Below are 21,869 nucleotides of genomic sequence, written 5' to 3'. Positions count from 1 at the left end.
AGGGACCGGGGTGGTGGCCTCACTGATGTAAACGTCTGTATGGGAAACTCAGCTGCTGCAGATGACAGATCGCTGAGCCCATAGGGGGAGCTGGTGAGGTCATCTGGCTGATGAATGAACGTAGAGGAAGAGTGACAGAGGACAGGGGATCCAGGATCGCGTGTGTCAGGTGTGAACAGTCAATCATGTGAATAGGAGTGAACATGTGGATGGATGACATGTTGATCTGGTTATTATAGGCTGAAAAATAATATATAAATATTAAAAGGTGTGTGTTTGACACAGCAGGACCTGCAGACACAGAACAGACAAAGCATAGGCACAAAAAAACAAGCAACAAAGTAAGTAAGTAAAAAAAAAAAGCTTAACAAAATGTGTGTCACATTTGTCATTGAGTATGAAAATGAATACTTGATAGTTATCGATAGAGAGAAGGGGGTGGTGGTATATATATAGACTTACTATGAGGGTCATATGTGTGCATGTCTGTGTAAATGGTAAATGGGCTTGTACTTGTATAGCGACCACTCAAAGCGCATTAACAGTACGTGGCATTCATACATTCATACACTTATGGCAGGGGCTATCATGCAAGGTGCCACCTGCCCATCAGAACTAACTAATCCTTTACACCCATTCACAGCCTTCAGGAGCAATTTGGGGTTAAGTGTCTTGCCCAAGGACACATCTACATGGACAAGAGTAGCCGGGGATCGAACCCAACCCGCTCTAGCCTCTGAGCCACAGCGAAAGCTTGCCCATGAGTTACATGAGTGCTGTCTGCTTCAGACAGCACTCAGACAGCCCTGTGTTTCCATGCACATGACAAAACATCATATGCATATGCTGAATCTGTAAGGCGCTTTCCCTGTGCCAATTTACATGCAGCCATTAAGGCTTTGATTTCAGCAAGCTGTGCTTAACATGGTTGAGCTATAGCTTGTGGCTTGTAAGTGTTATCTCTATGCAATTGCACAACATTGTAACCCTCGTGGTTACCTGTCTCATCTTTAAAGCACGAGCCATCCACAAACAAGGTGAGATCTGCGGTGATTGGCTGGTTGTACAAAGCATCACGTGCTGAAGGTGTCTGTTGCTTGGACACAGTCATGTGGGGTCCCATCCACCGGCAGCAGCAGCCTGCTTGCAGGGTTTGTCGTGCTGCATCGGCGGATAGTGAGGTCAGGTGGCGTAAGTCTAATTTCATACTGGGTGGGCCATAGTCAAAACTGAAGCCTTTTGAAATGCAAAGGAAGAGAGAGGGGATGTGAGAGGTCTAGAAGAACCAGGGGGTTACGTCCTTATCTTGGTACAACTGTCCATTTATGTATAATTTGTCCACTGATATTATTGCTTTTTGCCTTCTTTCTGATGTGTTTTCGAATTGGAAATAGTTCTTTACGTCCTTGCATGATTTCTTTTGGAGATAGGTCGTTGAGTCCAGTTACTTTGAGTTGTCTGCCTCTTCTTAACCTCTTCTTTTTGTTTGTTGAATTCAAAGAGGTTTATGTGGGGTGTGGTGTCACATGTTTACATGCGACTCATGTTATGATATTGGAAAAGATTTTTTCTAAATGTGGCTCGTGTCTTGAAATGACTAAAGATGTTTACTAAATGCTTTGCAAGTTATTGAATTATTTAACATGTTTTCTAAATGTGGCTTATGTCGTCATATTGGTGAAGACGTTTTCTACATGTTGCCAGTGCTGTTGATTTAATTTCTGTTTTCGAAACGTGGCGTGTGTTGTAAAGATGCTTTTCACATACTCATGTTATGAAGACTCATGTCTTTTCTAAATGTGGAGCATCATTAAATTGGTGAAAACGTTTTCGGTTTACTTCAGTTGATATTAGGCACTGGTTACAGAAAATGAACCAAACTAAGTTGTCACTTATCATGATCATTTTTAAACCTAACTAAGTAGGTTTGTTGAATAAAGCGAAGGAGGTTTTTGGCAAACATGAGGCAAACTTGTCCCATGTGCACTTGATTTGAATGGGAATGTCCGTCCAGCTCCTTATCTACGGTATTTCTATTTCCACCAGTCCTGGTCAAGTCCAGACTCCAGTCCGCTACGATCCAGTCCTTGTTGTTCTTCGTCCCCTCTCTGAATGCAGCGCTGTGATTGGACGATGGATGCTTGTCAGGAAGAAAGCTGCTGTGTTGAGGCCGAAAACTCAGACACAAGCAGGATTGCCTCCGTGGAAGGGATATATATTTGACTAGACACCAAGAAGGAATTTGGGCTAACTGAGCTTCAGCAGAGCCCCGACCGGGTCTCCGTGCTCCTGCTGTCGAGGCCGCCGCGTTCCGTTTCTCCTCCCCGACAGTGTATCGCTGCTACCGCAGGTTACAGTAATCCAGACCCACTGCTGTTCATGGGACTGCGAGGAGCGCGAAGCTGCTGGGTGGCGAAGCAGACTCCGCAAATCTGTCTGAGATTGTTGAAGGAAAGATAACGACTCAGATGTTGCTGCTGACGGGCGAGACCACCAGCTGAGGATAAACATCCCGATAAAGAGCCAACTACATGGAACCAGTCGGCGGCGGACCACCGTCTCGTTTAGCGCCAGCAGAACTGATGACTGACCTATCGACGCCAGTCTCTGTTTGAAGCAGCATCGTTGTCTTACCAGGGCAGTATTTAATGAAGGCATTCTAAAAGCAGCAGTTTAAAGCCTCTGCATCAGGTGAGTGAAACCGCAGTTATTCACGTCTGACCAGCAGACCCTCATTCGGCTTTAAACCGCCACATTTTTAGAACGAAATGTGTGATTTTCACTTGTTATTATAACCTTTAAGATTCCTTGTGTTTGACTTCGACGAAAGCCTCTCGATTTGTTTCTTTATGTCTAGAGTTCAGGCAGCGATACAGCAGTAACGTCAGGCTCAACCCGGGTAAAGCGGTCCTTTAATCCCCCCCAAACTCCAAATGTAGGGGGGGGGGGCAGCACATGGGTTCACAACCCGAGTTCACAACCCGAGTTCGAGTTTAGAAGCTGTGCGACTCGTTGTCTTCTAGAAATCTGGAAAGACGGCGCAAAACTCGTCCTCCTTTGTCTTTTATCAGTATGCTTATTGTTGGAATGCTTAACAGCATTCCAACAGCATTCCAACAATAAGTTCTTAGAATCTTTATTCAACTTCTTCTATTTCTTCCGTCGCACCGCTTCTCCTCCTTCATTTTTTAAGCTACAGAAACCGTTCAACTATTAAAATGTTCAGCTCTTTCACCAGAGGTCTGCTATGACTTTTTATATTTCTAACCTTTTTGAATTATTAAGCTTTTCATTTTTTCAATAGGATCTCTATGGAGAATATTTTCAAATGGCTTCAGGCACACAGGTGTTTGCGATTGAGCCAATTAGTGATGTTGATAAACACACAGACTCACAGACACACGCGCACATACACTCCTCTCCCTCTCTCTCTGTGTGTCTCTCTCATACAGTCATTCAGGTCTTAGGAATCTTTAGAGGTCTCTCTCTCACTCACTCATTGTTGGAATGCTTAACAGCATTCCAACAATTGTTATCCTGTTTCTTTATTCAACTTCTTCTATTTCTTCCGTGCCCCTCTTCTCCTCCATTTTTAAGCTACAGAAACCGTTCAACTATTAAAATGTTCAGCTCTTTCACCAGAGGGGTGCTATGACTTTTTATATTTCTAACCTTTAAACTTTTTGAATTATTAAGCTTTTTATTTTCAATGGGATCTCTATGGAGAATATTTTCAAATGGCTTCAGGCACACAGGTGTTCGCGATTGAGCCAATTAGTGATGTTGATAAACACACAGACTCACAGACACACGTGCACAAACACTCCTCTCTGTGTGTCTCTCTCTCATACAGTCACTTATGAGACTTATGAAACGTCTTCAACTTTCAAATCCTTCAACTTCCTCATACTTTCAGCTAAAGACACCATTTCAAATTTCAAATGTTGAGAAAACCCTCAACTATTCAGCATAACATAATTCAGCAATTTAACTTATGATTTTCAGCCCTTTTCTGACTTTATAATGGGTGTGTATTGCGCAGCTTAGAGTGCGTGAATTCCGGGTACCCTTAAACGCCTCATCTTAACTTCACTACGGAAGAAACCAGGCCTTCGACATTGTTCTCTGAGTCATTGACCGGTAAGTAGCAAAGTGTGTTTCTATACTCAACTTTAAAAATGAAGCTTCCACATTTTACAATGGCATTACAAGTACTTTCTAACTCAAACAGGGTTCAAAATAAGCAAGAAGATTAACATTTTCCCGGTGAACCAAAGAAAAACGTACAAATACTAGCGAAGTGCTAATGTTAGCATAGCTGCTAACGTTCGTCATACGGCATTTTGTTGTCAAACTGTTGAAGTCTACTTAAAAAAGACTGTACTTGCATGAACAACAGGCCTTGCCTGTTCTCTACTTCCCGGCTGATAAGAACAGTAGCAGAATAAAACACATCATGTATGATAAGGTACATGTGTGGATGGATATAGCTAAGTTACCTAGCGAGCTAGCTAGCAAGCCAAGGTAACGGCTGTGCAGCTGACGTGCATTATACTATATTGATCCCGGTAAGGGGGAAATTTGTCTCTGCATTTGACCCATCCCTGTATATAGGGAGCAGTGGGCTGACTATGACAGGCGCCCGGGGAGCAGTTAGGGGTTCAGTGTATTGCTCAGGGACACTTCGACACATGACACGTCCCAGCCAAGGATCGAACTGTCGAGTTATAAAGTAAAGTCCCACAGGACACTGTAAAGGGCGTGACTTCATCTCTCTATTAAACTGACAATAAACCACTAAGCTAATTAACAGGTTATTTCTAATACAAAACTAGTCTTTTTCATAAAACTATCCTGACAACAATATGTTTGCTGTGGTAACATTACAGTCAGATTGTTTTATAACTGTTTGTTAGTTTTACCAGCAGCTAAAGCTGTTCAATTATTATTCTGTCCACTTCATGTGTCAATGTGTAAATCTGTAACAGAAAGTGACCAATAGACATGATTATACACAAGCTTTGTGATCTTGAATTAGACCTTAATGTACAAATAACCTTTGTTCATATAATGCTGATAGTATCGTTCTGTAGTAATCCACTAATATAATGCAGGCCCTATAGGAACATGACTTTATATATTCAGTATACAGAGACATTAGATAATCCATTATTAGTCCACAGTGAGCCCTCACATGGAGCTGAGATGGAGCTGTCATTAGTTGTGGGTGTTCTGTAGTTCTGCTAGTTTTAACCCTTTATTGCTCCTACACACAGAAGATAATAATGTGTTTCCTCTCTTAGGCAAAGAGAACATTGATCAACATCTGTGCTTTGGCTGGTAAGTACGGACATGCTGTAACTGAAATTGACAATAGACCACATAACTTGATGTGTTTAACTGTTAAGTATCTTAAACTAGCGATTATTTTAATAATCGATTAATTGGGTGATTCTTTTTGCGATTAATCGGATAAAAAAACAAAAGCATTCATTTCCAACCCTTTATTCAAAAACAGAACTGATCTTCAGAAAGTGCACAAACAGGTTGCTTCTTGAACATCCCTGAGCTGTTAAAGTAATAATTAAAAAACAAAAAAAACAAATGGACTAACACAAAAAACATACATGTGAACAAAAATATGTATATTTTTGTTTAAAGGGACCTGAGCTGTCTGAACAATAAATCATTTATAAAAAATAAAGAAAAATACAAATCAGAAAACTTAACAGGATTTGTTTGAACGTCAGAACTTGTTCTCTACACTACACGCACAAACTGAATCATCACGTGGTGCTCCCGTGCCATATCATGTTTCTTTTGCATATCTTGCAATGAACACACTTTTTCAATTTATTAAGTGTGAAATGCCCCCACACCTTGGCCGACTTAGGTCGTACTGATTCCTCTGCCTCCGCCATGTTTCAGAACAACGTTACGGGTCCGATGGTCTTTCCTCTGTTGTAAATTGTTTGATCGCATGTTTACTTTTATTGTGAAGAGCATGAAAACGGAAGTGATTTGACTGTGAAGAGACAGGAAGTAGCATGATGCATGCAATGTGCTATGATACGACAACAATGATAACGATAAGTGAAAACCTAACGTATATGTCGGGTGCAAGAGCGTGGTCTGTTCACTGTAACAGTTGTTAAACTGCAGTTTTCAGGAAGTAAAGTGTTCCGTTCAAAACCAGACGTGTCTTGGTCGTCATTAGAAGCTCCACTTCACACAACAACTGCTGTGCTCCGCTCTTTTTTCCCCTTTTGTTTTTGTCAAACATCTCCGAGACTTATTGAGTGGCGTAATAATCGCGCGACATAACGAATCGATTATGAAATTTGATAATCGATAATGAAAACTATTTTAAAAATCGATTATCGATTTTATCGATTCGTTGTTGCAGCCCTATCTTAGACCTTTTCCTTTTGTTTAGATTGACACCAGATTCATTTATTTTGTGTGATTTATTCTCTCTAAAGCAACTTAAATATATATATTGAAGACTAACATAAGTTCCTGGGAAATTCTAGATCTTGAATGAGACTTTGATAATTAACAAGGAAATAAAATGAGCTGTAATGATGGTTTTCTGAAATTAAACTAAACATTTCACCCTCCCGCTCCTCCTTCTATCCCCCTCCTTTCTGTCTCTGATTGCAGACCATCACTGTGACTCCTTGCATCTCTGAAGTGTAAGTTCACACACATGAATTATGATTTTGCTGTTACTAAACTAATATTACATTGGTTTACATTAAGAATGACTTCCCATCCTAATGTAGTCTCGACAGGAATTACATCCATCCATTACGTACTCAACACTAAATGACCCACCCTGAATAACAGTTTGATCTAGATTGAAATGAGCTGTGACACACTGGTTTTCTGAGAGGAAAGTAAAGATCATTTCTTTCTCTCTCTCCACTTCTTCTGGCCTCCTCCTTCCCGTCTCTAACTGTAGATCAGAGTTGGTGTCTCCGTGGTAACTTGACACTAAATTCACATGTGAATCAACACTTTTACTTAAAACACTTAATACTGCAGGTTTTAAACACACTGTAGTGAAGTTGTAGTTAGTGAAAATGTGAGACTTCTAAACAGCTATACCATCATTTCATACCATCATATACATATCATTTCATGATATTTCACATAAATCTGTGCACTATTACCTGTTATACTGTCATGATGTGTTTACATTCTGATCATGTGAGCAGACACTTCACTGAACTTTTAGCTTAGGGTAGAAGTTACTTAGTTTGTTATTCAGACTGCTGTCTAATGTGTGTCTTTATTGTGTCTTACAGGTGTCCTGCTGTCTCCCCTCTCCTCTATCATATTGGCTCTCTGTCTTTCCTATACCTTCTATCAACTCTGTCTAAGCATTGGTTCCTCTAGCTTTCCTGTCAATCTACCGCTCTGTCTTTGATATTGGAATTCATTCTTTGTATCCCCCTTCTATCCCACTCTAGCTGTTACCGAACTTTCCAAACCTACCGAACCTTCTGAAAAACTTCTGAACAAATTACTGGAAACTGATTTCTGAAATCTTATATTCTGAAGTAAATTACATGGTTATCACAACCTGTCTGTTGAACGAAAACCTGAGAGTCTCTCATCTCGCCCACTCTCTGTCTCTCCACTGATCCTCTGATCCACTCACTTGCTTTGGGTTACTGGTACCTGATCTATCTTTTAAGAAATCTGAGAGATTCTCCTCTCTCACGCTCACCTCTTTCAATCTTCTATCTACATCATATACATCTATAGAATACTATTACTGTTTGTACAAACAGTACAAAACATTTGAAATATACTAAGAGATTTTTTCAACAAAATTGAACATATAATTGAAAAAGACATGCACATAATTTTGTTGTGATTGAAAAAGTTACACTTCTATCACAAACATTTGGGAAAATAATTTCTAATTAAATCTGGTCAATTTCCAAATATATAATTTCTTGTAAAAGTTCATGATTAAGTTAACATAATTAAAGGAAACTGCATTCTGGTTAATATACATAAAAAACAACTACCGGTAGTGAAAATCCACATTAGAGAATAAGTCTAGTTCCTGATCTGTGTTGCTGTGGAGTTCTGTTGGTTTGTACCCAGAGGTTTGTTTTGGTAACAGATATTTCACGTTTCACATTGTTGTTTACTTGACTAGTCTACATACGAGTAAAAGTAATACCACTACATACATTGTATTCATTATTATTTAATTTATTTAGATTATTTTCCATATAAATTATAAATATAATTGTTTGAATCATTCAGTGTTTTGTTGTTGTTTAACCTGTTCCTACTGAAATAAAATCCAGACTATCTATGAGGAACTGCATTCATTTGGAGCGGCTGTTTCCTGTCTGCAGACCAACGTTCTTCAGAAGCATTCATTCCACTATTTCTTCCGTCTCCCCTTTTTTGAAACTCTTTTTCTTCATTTTTTAAGCTACAGAAACCGTTCAACTATCACAATGTTCAGCTCCTTCAGCTCATGTCTGCTATGACTTTTTCTATTTCTAACCTTTAAACTTTTTGAATTATTAAGCTTTTAGCAACTTTTTTTGAATGGGTTTCTATGGAGAAGATTTTCAAATCCTCTTAAACTTCAACTTTCAAATCCTTCAACTTCCTCATACTTTCAGCTACAGACACCATTTCAACTTTCAAATGTTGAGAAAACCCTCAACTATTGCCAACATGATTCAGCTTTTTGATATCTTTTAAACTTTTTGAACTGCAGCAATTTAACTTTTATGATTTTTCAGCACTTTTCTGACTTTATAATGGGTGTGTATTGCGCAGCTTAGAGTGCGTGATGTCTCTAACTGAATTCTAATTGAAATGCTTGTGATGAAGCCTGTCATTTAATAACCTCTGTTTATGTGTGTCAAACATGATGATTATGTCTCCTCTCCCCCACCCAGCACCACCCTTTCAAAATAAAAGCCTCATGGATTAACTGTATTTAAACACTGAGCTCAAAATTAGGCTTTTTTGTTGAAATAATGAATGCTCTTACTAATACTGCGACTACTACTGCTAATATTTCTAGTGTTACTACTACGACAACTACTACTTCAACTTTTGCTGTTGCTACTATTACTGCTACTGCTATTACTGCTACCATAAATATTATTACTACCACTACTGCTATTACCACCACTACTACTATTACTTATACGACAACTGCTCCTACTACGACTGCTATTCATGCTACTACAGCTATTAGTACGACTGCTACTAGTACTACTGCTACGTCTTCTACTGCCATTACTATTACTACTACTACTACTGTGATATTAAATACTATGACCAATACTACAGCTATTACTATGACTGCTGATACTACGTCTTCTAATGACTAATACTTCTACTACTAATAATACTTCTACTACTACTACAAATATCACTACTACTACTAGTAGTTATTCTAATGCTACTAATACTTCTACAAATAATACTTCTACTACAACTTATACTACTACAAATATCACCACTGATGAATTTTTTTAAGCCACAGAAACTGTTCAAATATCAAAATGTTCAGCTCTTTCAGGAGAGTTGTGATATGACTTTTCATATTTGTAATCTTTAAACTTTTTGAATTATTAAGCTTTTTGCAATTTGTTTTTGAATTGGATATCTATTTTCAGCAATGTTTTTGCGATTCATTTCAGTTTTCAGCATTCCAACGCATTTTCAGCAGGAAATGCTTTTTCTAGTTCCTCCATTTCTTCCGTCCCCCGTTTCGTCGCAACGCTTCTTCTTCATTTTTTAAGCTACAGAAACCGTTCAACTATCAAAATGTTCAGCTCATCTCTGCTATGACTTTTTCTATTTCTAACCTTTAAACTTTTTGAATTATTAAGCTTTTAGCAACTTTTTTGAATGGGTTCCTATGGAGAAGATTTTCAAATCCTCTTAAACTTCTTCAACTTTCAAATCCTTCAACTTTCTCATACTTTCAGCTACAGACACCATTTCAACTTTCAAATGTTGAGAAAACCCTCAACTATTGCCGCATAATTCAGCTTTCCGATATCTTTTAAACTTTTTGAACTGCAGCAATTTAACTTTTATGATTTTTCAGCCCTTTTCTGACTATAATGGGTGTGTATTGGGCAGCTTAGAGTGCGTGATGTCACCGCTAGAGTGAAGAGCAGCTTGAGATTCTTGTGAAAAAAACATTTGTATTTTGCCACTGTGTCCACAATCTTCACTCTTCATGCATAATTTCTGGATGTAAGAGTAGCTAATATTGTCCTTGTCGTAGAAAAATTACTGTAGAATCCCACAGATTTCCACATTTGACACGGAAGCCGTTAATTGAGAGGAAAACCAACTTTCTGCTCCATAATGTTAAATTTTGCTTCAAAAACATCTTCCACAGAACACGGTACCCCATTTCTATATCTTTGAGCAACTTCACCTCGCCTCAGAGAATTCAGCATTTAGATACAGACTCCTCCACCTCCTGAGTCAATAAGAAGACAGTCAATGTCTCCATGTGTCCCTGGAGACATCGTGCGTCAGTATTGTGTCTGTCAGGCTTCCTTAATGAGTGTGGAGGCTGACTCTCAGGGGATCTGTGGTGGCATTAAACAGCCACATTCAGGGGGTGCACTCTTCACCATGTAGTGACTGGAGATATTGTGGAAGTTAATTCCTCCACTGTAGATACGGCCACACTCTCAAACCACCGTATGAGTGATGACGCTGATGGAACATTTGACCTCTACAGACAGCCATGCGAGATCCACGAGTCACTTGTTTGATATCTTCGATGTAGGCACTGGCTTTTTTTAGTCTTCGGACTAAAATTGGAAGAAATAATACAACAAATTTCAGACTGTTTGTTGTCCTTCACACTGTGTGCTGATCCAGTAGACTGCTAAACAAGCCCTTTCTTGGAGTTATTGTGAACTGTGATAGCATGTCCCTCACTGGATGTATTGCACCTTACAGAGCCCTGGAGTAATTTCATTTAAACAGCGGCAAACACAGAATACAACCATGCATTCTGATCATCTAGCTGTACTGATCGGCATCCTGACTTATGTTAGAATGATTTTACACATGATTGAACACTGTCGCAGCCTCACAGCAAGAGGGACCAGGGTTCGATTCCTTTCTGTGTGGAGTGCGTGTTCTCCCCGTGTCAGTGTGGGCCCCCTCAGGGCTCTCCGGCTTCCTCCCACAGTCCAAAGAGGTTGATTGATGTTGGGAAAAAATCGAAATGACTAATTAGTATGCGTTTAAATGATTAAAGAATGTTATACATTCAACAGAAGCTCATCTCCTCTGTAGTGTTTAAGGCCTGTGTCCTTGTGCGAACTTTCACTGACACTAGGTCTTCAGCAAATGTTGAATCTATTAAGAAGCAGTTGATTGCTGAAAGAACACTTCAGCTGTTTGTCCTGAATAAGAATGATCACAAACTTGTAGAAAGCGTCAATACTTACGCAGGGCTGATTTGCGATCATGACTTACGAGAAAGTGTCCTTTGTAGAACGAATTGTTAAAGTCCAGATACATAGACGCCTGTGTGAAACGAGAAATGTGTGTGTGTGTGTGTGTGTGTGTGTGTGTGTTACCCTGTGCAGCCCACTGCATGTTGTTTACTGAGTATAAATACCAGAGACTCGGAGACAGATCTTCGAGCGGTCTTTATGTACATTCTGTATGTGAATCAACCCTGTCTCCTTTGCAAAGAATAAATGTCCATGATTAATGATTTTTACACCAGTCTCGAGTGAATGTTTCTAACAATTGACTACTGTGAATGTGAGCGTGAATGGTTGTCCGTCTCCAGGTGTCAGCCCTGTGATCGTATGGCAACCTGTCCAGGTGAACGTTGCCTTCACCCAACGTCAGCTGGGATCAGCTGAACAGGATAAGCGGTTAAAGATAATTGATGGATGGAGGGAAAGCATTGAATTTAGGCATACCTTCAGTTTCAGACAGATTCATACATGCTGATTCGCACTGATGCTATTTACAGAAACACTGGATTAGCATGAAGCAATCAATGCATTTTGTCCATATCCACACACCAAACTAGAGCTAGTCTTCACCTTGCAACGTTATACACACCACATATGTTTATTTATGCAAACTCATCAATCAACAGAGAATGGATCAATACAATAGTAATTGTGCTGCATTTACTCAAAGGTGAGAAAAAATGTATTTGTATAATTATCATGTTTCCAAGCAAGAGGCAAAATCCCCCAACAGAAAATGAATCAGCAACTGTGTTGATAATCCATTGAATCTTCAGGCCAAAGGGTCAAACGTTCCCTGGTTCCCTCTTCAGTCACTGGTTAATTTCATATGTGGCACTAAACTGAATGTCTTTGAGTTTTGGACTGACAACGTGACACAAACAATAAGCACTCCCACTTCAGAGCTGAGAGAGACGCAGGCAGGGTGTTCTCTTCATTGTTCACACAACTACTGACTGAGTGTCTGAATATGTGCATCGGTATTCCCATCGTGGGCCCTCTCTGTGACAGCGGGCTTTCTGCCCCGCCTTAAAGTGTGCCGTTTTGGAACAGGTATAAACTCTTTTGGTTTCCAACAATTGAAATGACACACTGTACAACCATTCACTCAGATGTCTTGCTTTCATAGGAAGAGTTGCTTGACACCCTTTCTGACTTCTTGAGGCCTGCTGAGACCCTGGTAATGCTCATCTAGGTATCGCTGTGGTCCCAGGCATTTGGACTTGTCATGTAGATTTCTCGTCTTGTGTTTTCAACATGAGGCCTACAGGTGGCATTACATTAATAAACCTCGAGCTGAGGTTGTGGTACGTTCCCTTTGTTCTAGTGAACAGGTCAAACATCAGACGTGGGTCAGCATAAGAAAGGAAGTACAATACCGTGACTTATTTAAAGAGGGGTATCATCACAAGGGCTGGGTTGCACTGGTCATTTAGGTATATAATACCTTGATATACAAGGTTCACATGAATACACATTGATCATTTATTAACATGTCATGAAATTGATTGTCAACAGAAATGATGTTGTTTGAGTCCGATGAGGCAGATGATTTTGGGTCCGTAGGGCCCTTGGCCCCCCCCACGTTACGCCCATGTCCTGCATTGCCATATGAGAGTAGGTGAAGAAAACCAACGCTCTGATGCTCTCAGTACTACTGTGTGAAAATGGCCAAAGCCGGGTTAAAGGTCAATCCACGCATTCACATAAGATTGTTGATATAAGAGCAGCGTAAGTTGTGTTTAAAACAGGGTTTTTTTTTATGTATCTATAAGCTGTATCTGTACTTTTGCACAGCCCTACTTTCTAATCTTTTCTTGTATCAAATTTGGTTCTGCTTCCAACATTTGCAACTTATATGTTATGTATTCTCTAATAGCCAGACCACAGCGCTGTGGCTTCACACTGTGGTACAGTGGAATAAACACTCTGGCTTGTTTGTATTTCTTTAAACCGATCAGTATTGTGTTGGGTGGCAGGAATACACCCACACGGTGAAACCCAACAAGTTCACAGTACTCAGAATGAGTGTGGAAACTGAATATTTAAGTAATGGTAATATGTTTAACATTAAGTTAAAAATTATATTTATTATAATTATATTAACTTGCACTGACCAGTTTCTTAGCTCAATGAATTCACTTGTGCACAACTTAAAGCCTCGGGAAGTCTACTCAAAAGGGGAGTTTGTGCCGACTCAACAGAACTACACCTCATTAACTCAAAAGGAACAAGATGTCACTTTTTCACTTAGTAATGCTCACAAATATGAATACAACTCCATGGTCACAATCTGGTTTTTGTTGATTAAGGAATACATCAGCAGGCCCTTTCAAAGGCATTAAGAGTCATAATCGGAGCAAAACTAAATATACAGTTTCTATCTACATTTTAGAGAAACAACATAATATGTCACTGAAAGTGAATTTCTTCTGGAAAGCATTTTTTAGGCATAATGCCAAACATGACCGTGTTCAGATTTCTCAATGAGAGTTCTTTGTCTTAAAAGGCAGAGTGGTGATGTTTAGAAGTGTACTTCTACATATCGGTGTGTTACCTCCAGAAGTTAGGAGAAACGGACAGGAGTACCAGCACAGGAGCAAAGCTACGTACTGCTGTGAACGGGGCAGCAGCTACACATATTTGACTCTACACTTTGACAGATATAGATTTCCTCTGTTTTAGGTGAACCTTTCTTTAGGTGTGTAAAATGCTGCTTCCACAGCAGTACATCTCTATAACCTTGTAGGAAATGCATGGATAAACCGTTCTAAGGTGCTTTAAGTGGATCTATGGACGCTGGGTAACCACTGGCATTCATTGTAACACACATACTTGATGACGAAACAGTTTTCACATTCCTTCAAACTTTTACAGTGTAACTTTGTCAAATAATAACTTAATTAGTAACAACTACATCTGACACTTGTAAACTATATAGCTGAATATACTGTAGTTACTTTAACTGGCACACAACCAGTGTTACTGAGCTTGACAGAAGCTTATATGTGGATGCACTATTGATGCAATGTGCATTCAAACTTCTAGCTTTGTTCACTCTGAACAAGTCATTAGTCAGATTCAGTCGGCACGGTTCTGGTGGTTGGCTCTCATGAAGACGCATCAGTATCTTCTGAATATAAAGGCACATGTGTGAATGGCTTTCTTTTGATAGTCTATAGACGAGGCTAAAAACAGCCAGGCGGGGGAATTGACTCAACAGTTTCATCCTCGGCTCCAACAGAAATGCTGTCGGGGCTGAAGTGGGCCGCTCCACTAGCGTTGTCATGACCACAGGTAGGAGAGTCACAGCACTATCAGCACTATCAGCAATATCTGGCTCATCTTCCCGCTGCAGAATGCAAATATTACAATTATGAGAATAATTCCAGTTGCAAGGTTGCAAGTGATATACTGTAAGGCAAGGCAAGACAAGGTAATTCAAAGTGCTTCACATAAAACCATTAAAAGCATCAAAACATAAGGCAAAAGAAAAGGAGATTTAAAAACAATTAAGAACATTCATTGCATTAAAACATAAAAAAAAGAAATAAAATACAGTAGTAAAATGCAGAAATGCAGGAAATTGATTAATATATTAATTGAATGTGGTTCAATTAAAGGCAGCAGCAAACAGAAAAGTCTTCAATCTTGATTTAAATGAGCTGAGGGTCTCAGCAGACCTGCAGCTTTCTGGGACTTTGTTCCAGATATGTGGAGCAGAAAAACTGAACGCTGCTTCTCCATGTTTAGTTCTGACTCTGGGAACAGAAAGTAGACCGGTCCCAGACGACCTGAGGGGTCGGGATGGTTCATAAGGTAGCAGCAGATCGGAGATGTATTTTGGCCCTAAACCATTCAGTGCTTTGTAAACCAACAGCAGGATTTTAAAGTCAATTCTTTGTTGGACAGGAAGCCAGTGCAAAGACATCAGAACTGGGGTGATATGATCCACCCTCCTGGTCTTAGTGAGGACTCGAGCTGCAGCGTTCTGAATCAGCTGCAGCTTTCTGACGGACTTTTTACAGAGACCTGTAAACACACCGTTACAGTATGTATGCTCATTTGTGCTCTCCACACTCTTAAAGGGATAGTATAGAACAGGGGAATTCAATTATAATTCAACGAGCTCCAGTTAGAGAGAATGTCCTCATCAAAGGTCTGGAACATCACAATAATGTCGAACCTGTGCTATGATTTAGTTCCATATATGTTGTAGCCAACAGTAATATCAACGTCTGTATGTAGGCAACAACTACAGAAAGTTATGTTGAATAATATCTCAACAATATTCATTGTCAGTTTTCAAATTTAACTGGATGAATTATGAATACACAATCTAATAATTTCGTATCGTTTCAAGTAAAATAAAGGATGCATTTAAGAATACATTACATAACACAAAGCTTTTGAAAAATGTTTACCTTGAAATGAAGTACTTCATTTTTGAAAAATAACTAACTGAATTGTCTTTGCCCTGCAGCTTAAATTCAGTTCATTCAGGTGAAGTGAATGAACTCAACCAAAACATATTCTATATTCTGATGAGATAAATCAGTGAGCATGGACTTTATAATAATAATAATAATAATAACTTTAATTTATATAGCGCCTTTCAGGGGACCCAAGGCCGCTTTACAAGAGTAACAGTTAGACAAAAACAGTTTAGACAAACAGTCAGAAAAACAGAACAAGTAAACTAGGGGCCGAAAGCCTTGGCGAACAGATGGGACTTGAGGGCCCTTTTGAAGGCGTCCAGAGTGGAAATGTTGCGGATCACCGCAGGGAGAGAGTTCCAGAGGGTGGGGGCTGCCACACTGAAAGCTCTGTCCCCGAAGGTTCGCAGTTTGGTGCGGGTGGTGGCAAGCAGGCCAGAGTCTGAAGACCGCAGGTTCCGGGGAGGGGCATGTGGGCGGAGGAGGTCCGATAGGTACTGGGGGGCATGGGCATGGAGGGACTTGTAGGTGAGAAGGAGGATCTTGTATGAGATGCGGGACTTGACCGGGAGCCAGTGGAGGTTGATGAGGGTGGGGGTGATGTGCTGCCAGGGCTTTGTGTGCGTGAGAACCCTGGCGGCAGAGTTTTGTACGTACTGGAGCCTGTCCAGGGTTTTGTTGGGTACCCCGAACAGGACACCATTGCAGTAGTCCAAGCGGGATGTGACAAATGCATGGACCAGGGTTTCAGCAACAGACTCCGAGAGTGCCGGTCGGAGTCTGGCAATGTTCCGGAGATGAAAAAAGGCAGTTTTGGTGACGGACTTGATGTGGGACTTGAAGGAAAGGGTGGAGTCCAGGATGACACCCAGGTTGCGGACTTCAGGAGATGGGGAGATGGAGCAGCCGTCAACCTCGAGGATGAAGTCACCCACTTTCCGGAGCAGCGCCTTGGGTGCCACAACCATGAGCTCTGTCTTCTTGGTGTTGAGTTTGAGAAGATTTGATGACATCCAGGTTTTTATTTCATGCAGACAGTTGACAAGGGACTGAGGGGGGAACTGGGAGGATGGAGTGGTACTGAGATAGATTTGAGTGTCATCAGCATAGCAGTGGAAGTTCAGTCCATGATGGCGGATGATCTTGCCGAGGGGGAGCATGTAGATGGTGAAGAGGAGGGGGCCAAGCACAGAGCCTTGGGGCACGCCATGATTGACTGGGGCTAGGGGGGAATTTATCTGTGGTTATTAAACCACTTGTTTCAGTTCTATTCTCTCTGTAACATCATTGTTGAACAGTGAATTCATGAGTTAGGATTCTGATCATATTGGGCTCTTAGGTTTATTTTCTGTGACTTATTCAGATGTGAGATGGTACGTTTGCCCAAAAGAGTTGTGCTCTGTCTCTTTATTGGCGCTTCACATTACCGCTTTTAGTAATCGCCACAGTCTCTGAACATATGAGACATACTGGTTTTAAACTGCCTGTGGGAAGAATGAACCTATAATAGTCTGTTCATTCTTGGTTAAAGACTCTGGTCTCTCTGCTCTCTGAGGTCTCTGTGGCCTCTCTGGTCTCTCTGGTCTCTGTGGTCTCTGTGGTCTCTGTGGTCTCGCTGCTCTCTGTGGTCTCGCTGCTCTCTGTGGTCTCTCTGGTCTCTGTGGTCTCTCTGGTCTCTCTGCTCTCTGTGGTCTCTCTGTGGTCTCGCTGCTCTCTGTGGTCTCGCTGCTCTCTGTGGTCTCTCTGCTCTCTGTGGTCTCTGTGATCTCTGGTCTCTCTGATCTCTCTCTGGTCTCTGCTCTCTGTGGTCTCTGTGATCTCTCTGCTCTCTGTGGTCTCTGTGATCTCTCTGGTCTCTGTGGTCTCGCTGCTCTCTGTGGTCTCGCTGCTCTCTGTGGTCTCTCTGCTCTCTGTGGGCTCTGTGATCTCTGGTCTCTCTGATCTCTCTCTGGTCTCTGCTCTCTGTGGTCTCTCTGTGGTCTCTGTGATCTCGCTGCTCTCTGTGGTCTCGCTGCTCTCTGTGGTCTCTCTGGTCTCTCTGGTCTCTGTGGTCTCTCTGGTCTCTCTGGTCTCTGTGGTCTCTCTGGTCTCTCTGCTCTCTGTGGTCTCTCTGTGGCCTCTCTGCTCTCTGTGGTCTCTGTGATCTCTGGTCTCTCTGATCTCTCTCTGGTCTCTGCTCTCTGTGGTCTCTCTGTGGTCTCTGTGATCTCTCTGCTCTCTGTGGTCTCTCTGCTCTCTGTGGTCTCTCTGTGATCTCTCTGGTCTCTGTGGTCTCTCTAGTCTCTCTCTGGTCTCTCTGGTTGCTGTGGTCTCTGGTCTCTCTGCTCTCTCTGGTCTCTCTGATCTCTGTGGTCTCTCTGATCTCTGTGGTCTCTCTAGTCTCTCTCTGGTCTCTGTGATCTCTCTGGTCTCTGTGGTCTCTCTGGTCTCAGTGATCGCTCTACTCTCTCTGTGAAATAACTTCTCTCACTCAACATCGAACAAAAAGTTCGGAAATTAGTGTTTAGTCGATTATTTCTCTGTTGTAACAATGCTTCTTGGCAATAACTTTTATACCGTTTGAAAACCCATGAAAAATTTGCCAAATCTTCTCTGCCAATGCCAAACAGCTGTTGGGAATATAAAGGAGCGTGTTTGGGTTATCAGCATTTAAGAAACTGAATTCTTGACATCAATAGAATTATTAATGTATGTAACAATTATTAATGATTATTAATAACAATGGGGCACCACCCTGCGAACAGGGACCAATAACCAAACGATAAAACTAAGTCTCATAATTAGTAGTCACTCATAATGTCAATAGTCTGCGTATGACTACACATTCAGTGACAGTGAAGGTTTTTAAGTTCGAGCACAGGCCACTACATACAGATCTTATTACACAAATATGCACAAGTAATCACAAACGACTGCTCTTTAAAGTATAACAGAGTTTATTAAATCAAAATAGTAAATGATCAAATCAATTAATATTGCAACCAACAAACACTATCATACAATTTTATATGCCTAAACTAAAGAATGAATAAAATGGATGAGGGTGTATGTCTGTGTGTGTGTGTGTGTGTGTGTGTGTGTGTGTGTGGGTCTGTGGGTGAAAAGGAAGGGGAGTCTTACAGCTATTGCTAAAGACTCTAAAGATGGCGGCGTCGAGTGACGTGGACAAAAGGGGAGGGGCCTTAAGATACTACAGCTAAAGACTACAAAGATGGCGGAGTCGAGTGACGCGGGCCAAAATGGCAGTGAGACTGCTGTATGTAATCACGTGTGCCTGGGCAGCACGTGATGTGAGGCGATCGTTTGAACGGGGTTTCCCTCAGGGGCAGAGATAGGAGCTGTGTGTGTTTGTGTTATGGAAAACAAGAGGAATAAAAGGGGAGAGAGAGGAATCAGAGTTTCTGTGTGCGATGTCGCGTTGTAGTGAAAATGAGGATCGCCGATCGTATCTCACACAAGTTGCCGTTGTCGCTTCGCGATGATGACACTTATGCCCGATAGTCGCGTTTCCACACTTCACTCACAGAATCGATTCAAGGAAATAGAGCAAGAACAAAAATGAAATCAAATAATCCCAAAAGCAACAGTCAAACAGTTAATACACAATGCAACGGAACTTCTCTGGTCCGTAATGATTGCGTAAATACCTCCGTATAATGTGACAGTGTCTTAACACAAACAGAATACGGGAATGCACCATAGAGCGGATTTTCTGATCCGCGAGGGATTGCGCAATACCTCTGTCACGTGACAGTATCCTAAACCCACAAAAAAACACGGGAATATCAACATATAAATGAATGGCCTGAATTAAATTTACGTTAATTTAAGCTAAGCTATGCCGAGATACCAAGAATCGTAATTGTCGATGCTTCGTTGCAACATTGAAGTGTTCGTGGGGAAGTTGTCCGTTTTCCTCGTCAGGAAGGGGGAGCAGGGGGAGCTTTCAGCGCGGCCTTGTAGCGGGCGCTGTGTGTCGCACGGCTTTTGCTGGTGCGGCTTCGATCCGTTGCCGTGGCTCTGGAGCAAACGCAGGTCCGATCTGTACTCGCTGCAGGGAGGACAGTTAACTTCGGATGAGACGGCGTGTCTGCGCGTCTTACCGGGAATCGTCGGTCACGAGAGGAGCGAGGCTTCGTCGGGCTCCTCTGTGCCGGTTTGTGCACAAAAAAAGGGGGGGAAAGCAAAAAGCGGAGAACGGATCGCGGATGCGGATTCGTTACGCGGGCTGAGTGGACCTTTACTCAGAATAGAACACTGTCGTTTCGTCCAGCAAAATGGCTCGTGACCTGTCAGGGTTTGATGAGGGGTGAAGGCCGCAGCTTCCTCGTGGCCTCCGTCGTGCTGGAGGGGGGAGGAGAGGCCGATGTGTCTTCATGTGTCCAGGACGAAGGTCCGGGCGAAGAGAGCGTTGTGTGCTCCCTGTTCGACGGAGGTCGAAGGGAAAAAGCATTGAGGTGTGTACTGCAGGCGGTTTTGTAGAACAGTGGTTGAACCACAGGGGTCCTGGGGTCTCTTGGCTCTCGGCCAATGAGATTGCAGCGGTGCATTCAGGTGACCATGGTTTTTTTGGGGGGGGGGAATTTCACACCCTAGTGTGAAATTCCTTCCGCGGAGGTTTGCGCTCATCAAACTACAAATCAGGATGAAGGCCTGATTCTCTTTGTCCACAGCACATGTTGAAGCCATTTGGTCAGACCCCAACACAGCTTATTCTGCTGTTGACTCTTGTTTGGTGGATTGGATGATTGAAGTCTGTCAGTAACAAGGAAGAAACAAGACATATTGGCAATTTCACAATTTATTAATTTAACAAACAGGAGCCTCAGTAGCATGTGGAAGAACCATACACAGCCACAACAGCCTGGCACCTCCTCCTCATGCTGGTCACCAGCCTGGCTCCTCCTCCTCATGCTGGTCACCAGCCTGGCTCCTCCTCCTCATGCTGCTCACACACTGCTGTGGGATGCATTCCACTCCTCAAGCAGGATTTGTCGCAAGTCAGCCAACGTGGTTGTGTTGGTCACTCTGGCACGAACAGCTGGTCCCACAAGTGTTCACTTGGTTGAGGTCAGGACTGCTGGCGGCCATTCCATCCTCTCCACTCCCACATTCTGGAGGTCGTCGCTGATAAACCGCTCTGTGGGGGCGAGCGTCTTCATCTTGGAGGATGGAGTTCGGTCCCAGACTGTGGAGAAATGGGATTGCCACCGGTTGCAGAATCTCATCTCGATATCTCTGCATTGAGATTGCCTCCAATGAAGACAAGCCTTGTATTTCCAGTGATGGAGATGCTGCCCCACACCATCACACTGCCTCCACCAAGAGGTGTTACTCTATCGGTGCAGTAATCAGCATAGCGTTCTCCCCATCTTCTCCACACTTTGACCCTACGATCCAACTTCCTTAGGCAGAATATTGACTCATCGCTGAACATAACATTCCTCCACATGTTCAGGTTCCAGTGCAGGTGTTGCCGATACCAGCGCAAACGGCCCTGACGGTCAATAGCAACATCAGAACTGTTTGGCATTGGCAGAGAAAATTAGGCAAATTTTTCATGGGTACCACATACTCAGCTGTGTTGCTCATTCCAGAAATGCATGTTCCTTATGAATGGGCCACAGTTTGAAAGGTAAATAAACAGGCTTCCCAACGGTATAACATTTATTGCCAAGAAGCATTGTTACAACAGCGAAATAATCTACCAAACACGAATTTCCGAACTTTTTGTTCGATGTTTATTATTCCCCGACTACTCGGTTGCTCCCCGTCTCCCCCGTGTGTGTAAATCTCACTTGAGTCGAGAAGCGTATCAGAATACACGTATTTGATTGGCTGAGCAGCATCAATCTATCTATTGTTGGGAACGTAAAGGAGCGTGTTTGGGTTATCAGAATCTAAGAAACTAAAT

The 21,869-nt window shown here is 41.9% G+C and overlaps 2 long non-coding RNA genes across 2 annotated transcripts in view; both read left to right on the top strand.

Moving 5' to 3' along the window:
• Positions 1–2,223: 2,223 nt before the first annotated feature.
• LOC306795622 overlaps positions 2,224–21,869 on the top strand; it is a 50,111-nt gene continuing 30,465 nt past the window's right edge. Inside the window, exon 1 of the long non-coding RNA XR_013773001.1 lies at positions 2,224–2,691. This is a non-coding gene — a long non-coding RNA (uncharacterized lncRNA). The remainder of the gene's footprint in view (positions 2,692–21,869) is intronic.
• On the top strand, positions 5,303–7,486 carry LOC306795694. The gene is made up of 4 exons (XR_013773003.1): positions 5,303–5,340; positions 6,664–6,695; positions 6,965–6,985; positions 7,311–7,486. It is a non-coding gene; the product is annotated as an uncharacterized lncRNA (long non-coding RNA).

This window comes from Melanostigma gelatinosum (assembly GCF_949748355.1).
Source record: "Melanostigma gelatinosum genome assembly, chromosome: 22".
NCBI lineage: Eukaryota > Metazoa > Chordata > Actinopteri > Perciformes > Zoarcidae > Melanostigma > Melanostigma gelatinosum.
This window is presented reverse-complemented; position numbering and strand designations above follow the sequence as displayed.